General features: G+C 46.6%; 10 non-coding genes and 1 pseudogene across 10 annotated transcripts; 6 read left to right on the top strand and 5 right to left on the bottom strand.

Moving 5' to 3' along the window:
• Positions 1-1,059: 1,059 nt before the first annotated feature.
• Positions 1,060-1,210, top strand: LOC148810323 (U4 spliceosomal RNA; annotated as a pseudogene).
• Positions 1,211-2,587: 1,377 nt separating this feature from the next.
• trnag-ucc (transfer RNA glycine (anticodon UCC)) lies at positions 2,588-2,659 on the bottom strand. The gene has a single exon. It is a non-coding gene; the product is annotated as a tRNA-Gly (tRNA).
• A 650-nt stretch (positions 2,660-3,309) lies between these two features.
• On the top strand, positions 3,310-3,451 carry LOC148810325 (U4 spliceosomal RNA). The gene has a single exon (XR_016086633.1). It is a non-coding gene; the product is annotated as a U4 spliceosomal RNA (small nuclear RNA).
• A 1,377-nt stretch (positions 3,452-4,828) lies between these two features.
• Positions 4,829-4,900, bottom strand: trnag-ucc (transfer RNA glycine (anticodon UCC)). The gene has a single exon. It is a non-coding gene; the product is annotated as a tRNA-Gly (tRNA).
• Positions 4,901-5,550: 650 nt separating this feature from the next.
• On the top strand, positions 5,551-5,692 carry LOC148810327 (U4 spliceosomal RNA). The gene has a single exon (XR_016086715.1). It is a non-coding gene; the product is annotated as a U4 spliceosomal RNA (small nuclear RNA).
• A 1,377-nt stretch (positions 5,693-7,069) lies between these two features.
• Positions 7,070-7,141, bottom strand: trnag-ucc (transfer RNA glycine (anticodon UCC)). The gene has a single exon. It is a non-coding gene; the product is annotated as a tRNA-Gly (tRNA).
• Positions 7,142-7,791: 650 nt separating this feature from the next.
• Positions 7,792-7,933, top strand: LOC148810329 (U4 spliceosomal RNA). Its single transcript, XR_016086775.1, has one exon. It is a non-coding gene; the product is annotated as a U4 spliceosomal RNA (small nuclear RNA).
• A 1,377-nt stretch (positions 7,934-9,310) lies between these two features.
• Positions 9,311-9,382, bottom strand: trnag-ucc (transfer RNA glycine (anticodon UCC)). The gene has a single exon. It is a non-coding gene; the product is annotated as a tRNA-Gly (tRNA).
• A 650-nt stretch (positions 9,383-10,032) lies between these two features.
• On the top strand, positions 10,033-10,174 carry LOC148810331 (U4 spliceosomal RNA). Its single transcript, XR_016086637.1, has one exon. It is a non-coding gene; the product is annotated as a U4 spliceosomal RNA (small nuclear RNA).
• A 1,377-nt stretch (positions 10,175-11,551) lies between these two features.
• Positions 11,552-11,623, bottom strand: trnag-ucc (transfer RNA glycine (anticodon UCC)). Its single transcript has one exon. It is a non-coding gene; the product is annotated as a tRNA-Gly (tRNA).
• A 650-nt stretch (positions 11,624-12,273) lies between these two features.
• On the top strand, positions 12,274-12,415 carry LOC148810333 (U4 spliceosomal RNA). The gene has a single exon (XR_016086776.1). It is a non-coding gene; the product is annotated as a U4 spliceosomal RNA (small nuclear RNA).
• The last annotated feature ends 56 nt before the right edge of the window (positions 12,416-12,471 follow it).

Raw genomic sequence — 12,471 nt, forward strand, 5'->3', positions numbered from 1 at the left:
AGGCCGCTACCCTCAGGGGGGAAGTCTGTCCCAGATATTGCTACGAAGCTGCTGTGCATTTTCCTGGCCTCTGTGCTGAGAGGCTTTGCAACAGCACCTGCAGCGCGTACCTGGACTTATTTTTCCAGGCTCTGGATCGGTAGGGAGGTGTTCAGAGTGTGGGGTGTCAGACCCAAGCTGGATGTCCCACTCTCTGACACATGCCCTGCAATTTATGGGACAGTTAAACGTTTTCTAAGATCTCACCCAATTGGCCATATTCCCCTCCGAGATGTCAGCGTCCAAAAACTGGAAGATTTCGTTGCACCCCAGAACAATAGGCAGACCCCTGTGGGCATTTTAACATCAGCCCAAACAAGGAAGGTGTGGAAACACACATCCTCTAAGTTTCTGTGCAACATTCACAGAGATTTAGCCTGGAGTGTCGTCCACCAGTGCTTACCGGTACGAACTTTCTTGTACCGTAGGGGCCTCACCCCCAGCCCTCGCTGCGTTAGGGTGGGCTGCGGCGAGGAGGAGAATGTGACCCATCTCCTGTGGTCCTGCTTTTTTGCTAAGGCCTTCTGGGCACAGTTTGAAGATTGGTTGCAAGCTCTCTCGCCCCAATTTACCCTGACCGCTGCTTTCGTCATATACGGCATCTCTCCTGTCAAACTTCCTCCTGACGTGTTTGACAGGATCTGGGCCGTGGTGAACAGTGGGAAAAACGCCCTGTGGAGAGTGAGGAACATGGGGCTGTTCAAAGGCATCGAGGTCCCAGTCAAGGCAGCAGGTAGCCTGGCCCTGTTCATCACCCGAGAGAACTATTACCTCAGAGATCTGTGGAGAGAAGGGAGGGAGGAAGCAGAAAATCTGTGGGAAATAGAGAGCATAGGTCAATATCTCAAGAAACTGTGAAAAACATTATCATGTTTAAGTAAAGAATGTGATTTGCACCAGAAAAAAAGAAATTGTTGCTATGTAACTGGTACCGTGTCAAAATGTAATGAGATGTGATCATATATACTGTTTTAAGTATGTATATTAATGTAAAGCGTTCTAAATTGTGATGTCCTGTACTTTTTTGTGAAAAGAAAATAAAGTTCTTAAAAATTGAAAAATTGAATTGCCGAGGCGCGATTATTGCTAGTTGAAAACTTTTCCCAATACACCGCTTCCGCCGGTTTGCAATACAATCGGCGAAAGCAATTTTTGACAGTCTCGTCAGAGACTGAGCAAGGTGTTTAAAGACAGATTTTGTCATGGTGACATCATGGTAGAAAGAAATGAACTTGTTTCTTGTCGACAGAAACGCTCTTTAGCTCTTTCAGCGTTATGCAGGGAACAGATCTGTCGAGAACACTTTTGAGTCAGCGCGAAACGCCGTGTTCTGTCAGTTTGATTTCATATTGCTCGTAGCGGCGCCCGGCTTTTGTCTGTCAAACGCTAGGTTGCGCTTCTTCATGCTGCATCGTCGCATGAGTGGAGCTTTTTAAACGTCTGTACTTACTGCGCCCCATAAGAAATCATTTGTCCCCGTTCAAAAGAGATTGTGCGATGTCCTGCAGCGTTCGCAAAGCAAACCTTTGACAGTTTGAAAAGAGGAATTTATTCTGCTTCCTGTGCTTGCAGTAGTTACAAAGTTGAACGTCTTTACACGATCTGCTGCAGTTTTCAGTGGGCGGGCTTTGTCAAAGTCGTGGAAAAACGCACTGTGTTTCGGCTCGGGAAACATCCTGCATGTTTTCTGTGTGTATAGCTGTCTTTTAACGCATACAGAATTCATTCGAAATCATTGATTTCTCCAATTACCAGGGGGCCTTATTGAACCTGCGAGAAGCATTCTTTTAATGAAACAGATTTACTCCGGGGAAAGGCAGCATGATATTGAGAGTTGCTCAAGCTTTCAGCACCCGTATCGGACTGCGTGTAAGCAGACATCGCTCAGAATGCCCTTTAAGATTCTCGTAGCGGCGCCCGGCTTTTGTCTGTCAAATGCTAGGTTGCGCTTCTTCGTGCTGCATCGCCGGCATGAGTGGAGCTTTTAAAACGTCTGTTCTTACTGCGCCCCATAAGAAATCATTTGTCCATGTTCAAAAGAGATTGTGCGATGTCCTGCAGCGTTCGCAAGGCAAACCTTTGACAGTTTGAAAAGAGGAATTTATTCTGCTTCCTGTTCTTGCAGTAGTTACAAAGTCGAACGTCTTTACACGATCTGCTGCAGTTTTCAGTGGGCGGGCTTTGTCAAATGGCTTGGAAAAAGGCACTGTGTTTCGGCTCGGGAAACACCCTGCATGTTTTCTGTGTGTATAGCTGTCTTTTAACGCATACAGAACTCATTCGAAATCATTGATTTCTCCAATTAACAGGGGCCCTTTTTGAACCTGCGAGAAGCTGTCTTTCAATGTAACAGATTTACTGCGGGGAAAGGCAGCATGATATTGAGAGTTTCTCAAGTTTTCAGCACCCATATCGGACTGCGTGTATGCAGACATCGCAAAGAATCCCCTGTAAGATTCTCCCCCAATTCATTTGTGCAACCTCTTTCAAAAAAGGCTTTGCTGGTCACATTTTTAGGTTCATAAGAGAAGTTACAGACACTCGGCGCTGCGTTGGCCGGGAATCGAACCCGGGTCAACTGCTTGGAAGGCAGCTATGCTCACCACTATACCACCAACGCACAGCTGCTGGAGCCCTGCAGGACACCACCAGATAATGCTCACGATATCGGACGCTGTCTCAGGGACGTGCTGATTCCACACATCGTGAACAAATCATGATATTGTTAGTTACTGTAGCTAGACGTTCAAATGAGTTTCATGGCCAGATGGACTGTTTCCTCCAGCGGTATAGTATTGCAGTGAGACAGCACGATGCCTGCAAGACTATGTCACGCTAAACGCCACAGATTGTGTTTGTCCGTTCGTGTCAGTCGTCCTGCAGCTACGGGAAGTGGGACACAGACATGCTGCAATGCTTTCAGGGCGTTATGATTTGTTTGTGCAACATCCGAGAAGAGTACTTGTGGCTTGAATGTGAACTGTACGTGGCCGCCCCCTTTCCTCTGTAGCGCATGATTTCCTCCCGGCATGCCCTTCGTCATTGTTCTGTCATCTTGTATTTAAAGGGTTGTATTTCTGCTGCTGAAAATAAGCAACGGTTTTCTCACAACGCCCTTTGTTCCCAACGGAGACCTTGTCTGTCATGAAATTCTTCAAAACCTCGAGCTATAAGAAGAAGACGACAAATATGAAGCGTTACAGCAACGACATGCCATGAGACGATTGATAACGATTTCCATAGGATCCCCGCGGTTGCCTGGCAACCGTCAACTTTGCGCAGTGGCAGTATCGTAGCCTGTGAGGTTTAGCCGAGGCGCGATTATTGCTAGTTGAAAACTTTTCCCAATACCCCGCTTCCGCCGGTTTGTAATACAATCGGCGAAAGCAATTTTTGACAGTCTCGTCAGAGACTGAGCAAGGTGTTTAAAGACAGATTTTGTCATGGTGACATCATGGTAGAAAGAAATGAACTTGTTTCTTGTCGACAGAAACGCTCTTTAGCTCTTTTAGCGTTATGCAGGGAACAGATCTGTCGAGAACACTTTTGAGTCAGCGCGAAACGCCGTGTTCTGTCAGTTTGATTTCATATTGCTCGTAGCGGCGCCCGGCTTTTGTCTGTCAAACGCTAGGTTGCGCTTCTTCATGCTGCATCGTCGCATGAGTGGAGCTTTTTAAACGTCTGTACTTACTGCGCCCCATAAGAAATCATTTGTCCCCGTTCAAAAGAGATTGTGCGATGTCCTGCAGCGTTCGCAAAGCAAACCTTTGACAGTTTGAAAAGAGGAATTTATTCTGCTTCCTGTGCTTGCAGTAGTTACAAAGTTGAACGTCTTTACACGATCTGCTGCAGTTTTCAGTGGGCGAGCTTTGTCAAAGTCGTGGAAAAACGCACTGTGTTTCGGCTCGGGAAACATCCTGCATGTTTTCTGTGTGTATAGCTGTCTTTTAACGCATACAGAATTCATTCGAAATCATTGATTTCTCCAATTACCAGGGGGCCTTATTGAACCTGCGAGAAGCATTCTTTTAATGAAACGGATTTTCTCCGGGGAAAGGCAGCATGATATTGAGAGTTGCTCAAGCTTTCAGCACCCGTATCGGACTGCGTGTAAGCAGACATCGCTCAGAATGCCCTTTAAGATTCTCGTAGCGGCGCCCGGCTTTTGTCTGTCAAATGCTAGGTTGCGCTTCTTCGTGCTGCATCGCCGGCATGAGTGGAGCTTTTAAAACGTCTGTTCTTACTGCGCCCCATAAGAAATCATTTGTCCCCGTTCAAAAGAGATTGTGCGATGTCCTGCAGCGTTCGCAAGGCAAACCTTTGACAGTTTGAAAAGAGGAATTTATTCTGCTTCCTGTTCTTGCAGTAGTTACAAAGTCGAACGTCTTTACACGATCTGCTGCAGTTTTCAGTGGGCGGGCTTTGTCAAGTGGCTTGGAAAAAGGCACTGTGTTTCGGCTCGGGAAACACCCTGCATGTTTTCTGTGTGTATAGCTGTCTTTTAACGCATACAGAACTCATTCGAAATCATTGATTTCTCCAATTAACAGGGGCCCTTTTTGAACCTGCGAGAAGCATTCTTTTAATGAAACAGATTTACTCCGGGGAAAGGCAGCATGATATTGAGAGTTTCTCAAGTTTTCAGCACCCATATCGGACTGCGTGTATGCAGACATCGCAAAGAATCCCCTGTAAGATTCTCCCCCAATTCATTTGTGCAACCTCTTTCAAAAAAGGCTTTGCTGGTCACATTTTTAGGTTCATAAGAGAAGTTACAGACACTCGGCGCTGCGTTGGCCGGGAATCGAACCCGGGTCAACTGCTTGGAAGGCAGCTATGCTCACCACTATACCACCAACGCACAGCTGCTGGAGCCCTGCAGGACACCACCAGATAATGCTCACGATATCGGACGCTGTCTCCGGGACGTGCTGATTCCACACATCGTGAACAAATCATGATATTGTTAGTTACTGTAGCTAGACGTTCAAATGAGTTTCATGGCCAGATGGACTGTTTCCTCCAGCGGTATAGTATTGCAGTGAGACAGCACGATGCCTGCAAGACTATGTCACGCTAAACGCCACAGATTGTGTTTGTCCGTTCGTGTCAGTCGTCCTGCAGCTACGGGAAGTGGGACACAGACATGCTGCAATGCTTTCAGGGCGTTATGATTTGTTTGTGCAACATCCGAGAAGAGTACTTGTGGCTTGAATGTGAACTGTACGTGGCCGCCCCCTTTCCTCTGTAGTGCATGATTTCCTCCCGGCATGCCCTTCGTCATTGTTCTGTCATCTTGTATTTAAAGGGTTGTATTTCTGCTGCTGAAAATAAGCAACGGTTTTCTCACAACGCCCTTTGTTCCCAACGGAGACCTTGTCTGTCATGAAATTCTTCAAAACCTCGAGCTATAAGAAGAAGACGACAAATATGAAGCGTTACAGCAACGACATGCCATGAGACGATTGATAACGATTTCCATAGGATCCCCGCGGTTGCCTGGCAACCGTCAACTTTGCGCAGTGGCAGTATCGTAGCCTGTGAGGTTTAGCCGAGGCGCGATTATTGCTAGTTGAAAACTTTTCCCAATACCCCGCTTCCGCCGGTTTGCAATACAATCGGCGAAAGCAATTTTTGACAGTTTCGTCAGAGACTGAGCAAGGTGTTTAAAGACAGATTTTGTCATGGTGACATCATGGTAGAAAGAAATGAACTTGTTTCTTGTCGACAGAAACGCTCTTTAGCTCTTTCAGCGTTATGCAGGGAACAGATCTGTCGAGAACACTTTTGAGTCAGCGCGAAACGCCGTGTTCTGTCAGTTTGATTTCATATTGCTCGTAGCGGCGCCCGGCTTTTGTCTGTCAAACGCTAGGTTGCGCTTCTTCATGCTGCATCGTCGCATGAGTGGAGCTTTTTAAACGTCTGTACTTACTGCGCCCCATAAGAAATCATTTGTCCCCGTTCAAAAGAGATTGTGCGATGTCCTGCAGCGTTCGCAAAGCAAACCTTTGACAGTTTGAAAAGAGGAATTTATTCTGCTTCCTGTGCTTGCAGTAGTTACAAATTTGAACGTCTTTACACGATCTGCTGCAGTTTTCAGTGGGCGGGCTTTGTCAAAGTCGTGGAAAAACGCACTGTGTTTCGGCTCGGGAAACATCCTGCATGTTTTCTGTGTGTATAGCTGTCTTTTAACGCATACAGAATTCATTCGAAATCATTGATTTCTCCAATTACCAGGGGGCCTTATTGAACCTGGGAGAAGCATTCTTTTAATGAAACAGATTTACTCCGGGGAAAGGCAGCATGATATTGAGAGTTGCTCAAGCTTTCAGCACCCGTATCGGACTGCGTGTAAGCAGACATCGCTCAGAATGCCCTTTAAGATTCTCGTAGCGGCGCCCGGCTTTTGTCTGTCAAATGCTAGGTTGCGCTTCTTCGTGCTGCATCGCCGGCATGAGTGGAGCTTTTAAAACGTCTGTTCTTACTGCGCCCCATAAGAAATCATTTGTCCCCGTTCAAAAGAGATTGTGCGATGTCCTGCAGCGTTCGCAAGGCAAACCTTTGACAGTTTGAAAAGAGGAATTTATTCTGCTTCCTGTTCTTGCAGTAGTTACAAAGTCGAACGTCTTTACACGATCTGCTGCAGTTTTCAGTGGGCGGGCTTTGTCAAATGGCTTGGAAAAAGGCACTGTGTTTCGGCTCGGGAAACACCCTGCATGTTTTCTGTGTGTATAGCTGTCTTTTAACGCATACAGAACTCATTCGAAATCATTGATTTCTCCAATTAACAGGGGCCCTTTTTGATCCTGCGAGAAGCTGTCTTTCAATGTAACAGATTTACTCCGGGGAAAGGCAGCATGATATTGAGAGTTTCTCAAGTTTTCAGCACCCATATCGGACTGCGTGTATGCAGACATCGCAAAGAATCCCCTGTAAGATTCTCCCCCAATTCATTTGTGCAACCTCTTTCAAAAAAGGCTTTGCTGGTCACATTTTTAGGTTCATAAGAGAAGTTACAGACACTCGGCGCTGCGTTGGCCGGGAATCGAACCCGGGTCAACTGCTTGGAAGGCAGCTATGCTCACCACTATACCACCAACGCACAGCTGCTGGAGCCCTGCAGGACACCACCAGATAATGCTCACGATATCGGACGCTGTCTCTGGGACGTGCTGATTCCACACATCGTGAACAAATCATGATATTGTTAGTTACTGTAGCTAGACGTTCAAATGAGTTTCATGGCCAGATGGACTGTTTCCTCCAGCGGTATAGTATTGCAGTGAGACAGCACGATGCCTGCAAGACTATGTCACGCTAAACGCCACAGATTGTGTTTGTCCGTTCGTGTCAGTCGTCCTGCAGCTACGGGAAGTGGGACACAGACATGCTGCAATGCTTTCAGGGCGTTATGATTTGTTTGTGCAACATCCGAGAAGAGTACTTGTGGCTTGAATGTGAACTGTACGTGGCCGCCCCCTTTCCTCTGTAGTGCATGATTTCCTCCCGGCATGCCCTTCGTCATTGTTCTGTCATCTTGTATTTAAAGGGTTGTATTTCTGCTGCTGAAAATAAGCAACGGTTTTCTCACAACGCCCTTTGTTCCCAACGGAGACCTTGTCTGTCATGAAATTCTTCAAAACCTCGAGCTATAAGAAGAAGACGAAAAATATGAAGCGTTACAGCAACGACATGTCATGAGACGATTGATAACGATTTCCATAGGATCCCCGCGGTTGCCTGGCAACCGTCAGCTTTGCGCAGTGGCAGTATCGTAGCCTGTGAGGTTTAGCCGAGGCGCGATTATTGCTAGTTGAAAACTTTTCCCAATACCCCGCTTCCGCCGGTTTGCAATACAATCGGCGAAAGCAATTTTTGACAGTCTCGTCAGAGACTGAGCAAGGTGTTTAAAGACAGATTTTGTCATGGTGACATCATGGTAGAAAGAAATGAACTTGTTTCTTCTCGACAGAAACGCTCTTTAGCTCTTTCAGCGTTATGCAGGGAACAGATCTGTCGAGAACACTTTTGAGTCAGCGCGAAACGCCGTGTTCTGTCAGTTTGATTTCATATTGCTCGTAGCGGCGCCCGGCTTTTGTCTGTCAAACGCTAGGTTGCGCTTCTTCATGCTGCATCGTCGCATGAGTGGAGCTTTTTAAACGTCTGTACTTACTGCGCCCCATAAGAAATCATTTGTCCCCGTTCAAAAGAGATTGTGCGATGTCCTGCAGCGTTCGCAAAGCAAACCTTTGACAGTTTGAAAAGAGGAATTTATTCTGCTTCCTGTGCTTGCAGTAGTTACAAAGTTGAACGTCTTTACACGATCTGCTGCAGTTTTCAGTGGGCGGGCTTTGTCAAAGTCGTGGAAAAACGGACTGTGTTTCGGCTCGGGAAACATCCTGCATGTTTTCTGTGTGTATAGCTGTCTTTTAACGCATACAGAATTCATTCGAAATCATTGATTTCTCCAATTACCAGGGGGCCTTATTGAACCTGCGAGAAGCATTCTTTTAATGAAACAGATTTACTCCGGGGAAAGGCAGCATGATATTGAGAGTTGCTCAAGCTTTCAGCACCCGTATCGGACTGCGTGTAAGCAGACATCGCTCAGAATGCCCTTTAAGATTCTCGTAGCGGCGCCCGGCTTTTGTCTGTCAAATGCTAGGTTGCGCTTCTTCGTGCTGCATCGCCGGCATGAGTGGAGCTTTTAAAACGTCTGTTCTTACTGCGCCCCATAAGAAATCATTTGTCCCCGTTCAAAAGAGATTGTGCGATGTCCTGCAGCGTTCGCAAGGCAAACCTTTGACAGTTTGAAAAGAGGAATTTATTCTGCTTCCTGTTCTTGCAGTAGTTACAAAGTCGAACGTCTTTACACGATCTGCTGCAGTTTTCAGTGGGCGGGCTTTGTCAAGTGGCTTGGAAAAAGGCACTGTGTTTCGGCTCGGGAAACACCCTGCATGTTTTCTGTGTGTATAGCTGTCTTTTAACGCATACAGAACTCATTCGAAATCATTGATTTCTCCAATTAACAGGGGCCCTTTTTGAACCTGCGAGAAGCATTCTTTTAATGAAACAGATTTACTCCGGGGTAAGGCAGCATGATATTGAGAGTTTCTCAAGTTTTCAGCACCCATATCGGACTGCGTGTATGCAGACATCGCAAAGAATACCCTGTAAGATTCTCCCCCAATTCATTTGTGCAACCTCTTTCAAAAAAGGCTTTGCTGGTCACATTTTTAGGTTCATAAGAGAAGTTACAGACACTCGGCGCTGCGTTGGCCGGGAATCGAACCCGGGTCAACTGCTTGGAAGGCAGCTATGCTCACCACTATACCACCAACGCACAGCTGCTGGAGCCCTGCAGGACACCACCAGATAATGCTCACGATATCGGACGCTGTCTCCGGGACGTGCTGATTCCACACATCGTGAACAAATCATGATATTGTTAGTTACTGTAGCTAGACGTTCAAATGAGTTTCATGGCCAGATGGACTGTTTCCTCCAGCGGTATAGTATTGCAGTGAGACAGCACGATGCCTGCAAGACTATGTCACGCTAAACGCCACAGATTGTGTTTGTCCGTTCGTGTCAGTCGTCCTGCAGCTACGGGAAGTGGGACACAGACATGCTGCAATGCTTTCAGGGCGTTATGATTTGTTTGTGCAACATCCGAGAAGAGTACTTGTGGCTTGAATGTGAACTGTACGTGGCCGCCCCCTTTCCTCTGTAGTGCATGATTTCCTCCCGGCATGCCCTTCGTCATTGTTCTGTCATCTTGTATTTAAAGGGTTGTATTTCTGCTGCTGAAAATAAGCAACGGTTTTCTCACAACGCCCTTTGTTCCCAACGGAGACCTTGTCTGTCATGAAATTCTTCAAAACCTCGAGCTATAAGAAGAAGACGACAAATATGAAGCGTTACAGCAACGACATGCCATGAGACGATTGATAACGATTTCCATAGGATCCCCGCGGTTGCCTGGCAACCGTCAACTTTGCGCAGTGGCAGTATCGTAGCCTGTGAGGTTTAGCCGAGGCGCGATTATTGCTAGTTGAAAACTTTTCCCAATACCCCGCTTCCGCCGGTTTGCAATACAATCGGCGAAAGCAATTTTTGACAGTCTCGTCAGAGACTGAGCAAGGTGTTTAAAGACAGATTTTGTCATGGTGACATCATGGTAGAAAGAAATGAACTTGTTTCTTGTCGACAGAAACGCTCTTTAGCTCTTTCAGCGTTATGCAGGGAACAGATCTGTCGAGAACACTTTTGAGTCAGCGCGAAACGCCGTGTTCTGTCAGTTTGATTTCATATTGCTCGTAGCGGCGCCCGGCTTTTGTCTGTCAAACGCTAGGTTGCGCTTCTTCATGCTGCATCGTCGCATGAGTGGAGCTTTTTAAACGTCTGTACTTACTGCGCCCCATAAGAAATCATTTGTCCCCGTTCAAAAGAGATTGTGCGATGTCCTGCAGCGTTCGCAAAGCAAACCTTTGACAGTTTGAAAAGAGGAATTTATTCTGCTTCCTGTGCTTCCAGTAGTTACAAAGTTGAACGTCTTTACACGATCTGCTGCAGTTTTCAGTGGGCGGGCTTTGTCAAAGTCGTGGAAAAACGTACTGTTTTTCGGCTCGGGAAACATCCTGCATGTTTTCTGTGTGTATAGCTGTTTTTTAACGCATACAGAATTCATTCGAAATCATTGATTTCTCCAATTAACAGGGGGCCTTTTTGAACCTGCGAGAAGCATTCTTTTAATGTAACAGATTTACTCCGGGGAAAGGCAGCATGACATTGAGAGTTGCTCAACCTTTCAGCACCCGTATCGGACTGCGTGTAAGCAGACATCGCTCAGAATGCCCTTTAAGATTCTCGTAGCGGCGCCCGGCTTTTGTTTGTCAAATGCTAGGTTGCGCTTCTTCGTGCTGCATCGCCGGCATGAGTGGAGCTTTTAAATCGTCTGTTCTTACTGCGCCCCATAAGAAATCATTTGTCCCCGTTCAAAAGAGATTGTGCGATGTCCTGCAGCGTTCGCAAGGCAAACCTTTGACAGTTTGAAAAGAGGAATTTATTCTGCTTCCTGTTCTTGCAGTAGTTACAAAGTCGAACGTCTTTACACGATCTGCTGCAGTTTTCAGTGGGCGGGCTTTGTCAAATGGCTTGGATAAAGGCACTGTGTTTCGGCTCGGGAAACACCCTGCATGTTTTCTGTGTGTATAGCTGTCTTTTAACGCATACAGAACTCATTCGAAATCATTGATTTCTCCAATTAACAGGGGCCCTTTTTGAACCTGCGAGAAGCTGTCTTTCAATGTAACAGATTTACTCCGGGGAAAGGCAGCATGATATTGAGAGTTTCTCAAGCTTTCAGCACCCATATCGGACTGCGTGTATGCAGACATCGCTCAGAATCCCCTGTAAGATTCTCCCCCAATTCATTTGTGCAACCTCTTTCAAAAAAGGGTTTGCTGGTCACATTTTTAGGTTCATAAGAGAAGTTACAGACACTCGGCGCTGCGTTGGCCGGGAATCGAACCCGGGTCAACTGCTTGGAAGGCAGCTATGCTCACCACTATACCACCAACGCACAGCTGCTGGAGCCCTGCAGGACACCACCAGATAATGCTCACGATATCGGACGCTGTCTCCGGGACGTGCTGATTCCACACATCGTGAACAAATCATGATATTGTTAGTTACTGTAGCTAGACGTTCAAATGAGTTTCATGGCCAGATGGACTCTTTCCTCCAGCGGTATAGTATTGCAGTGAGACAGCACGATGCCTGCAAGACTATGTCACGCTAAACGCCACAGATTGTGTTTGTCCGTTCGTGTCAGTCGTCCTGCAGCTACGGGAAGTGGGACACAGACATGCTGCAATGCTTTCAGGGCGTTATGATTTGTTTGTGCAACATCCGAGAAGAGTACTTGTGGCTTGAATGTGAACTGTACGTGGCCGCCCCCTTTCCTCTGTAGTGCATGATTTCCTCCCGGCATGCCCTTCGTCATTGTTCTGTCATCTTGTATTTAAAGGGTTGTATTTCTGCTGCTGAAAATAAGCAACGGTTTTCTCACAACGCCCTTTGTTCCCAACGGAGACCTTGTCTGTCATGAAATTCTTCAAAACCTCGAGCTATAAGAAGAAGACGACAAATATGAAGCGTTACAGCAACGACATGTCATGAGACGATTGATAACGATTTCCATAGGATCCCCGCGGTTGCCTGGCAACCGTCAGCTTTGCGCAGTGGCAGTATCGTAGCCTGTGAGGTTTAGCCGAGGCGCGATTATTGCTAGTTGAAAACTTTTCCCAATACCCCGCTTCCGCCGGTTTGCAATACAATCGGCGAAAGCAATTTTTGACAGTCTCGTCAGAGACTGAGCAAGGTGTTTAAAGACAGATTTTGTCATGGTGACATCATGGTAGAAAGAAT

Source organism: Atractosteus spatula, assembly GCF_055471065.1.
Source record: "Atractosteus spatula isolate fAtrSpa1 chromosome 26 unlocalized genomic scaffold, fAtrSpa1.hap1 SUPER_26_unloc_1, whole genome shotgun sequence".
Taxonomy (NCBI): domain Eukaryota; kingdom Metazoa; phylum Chordata; class Actinopteri; order Semionotiformes; family Lepisosteidae; genus Atractosteus; species Atractosteus spatula.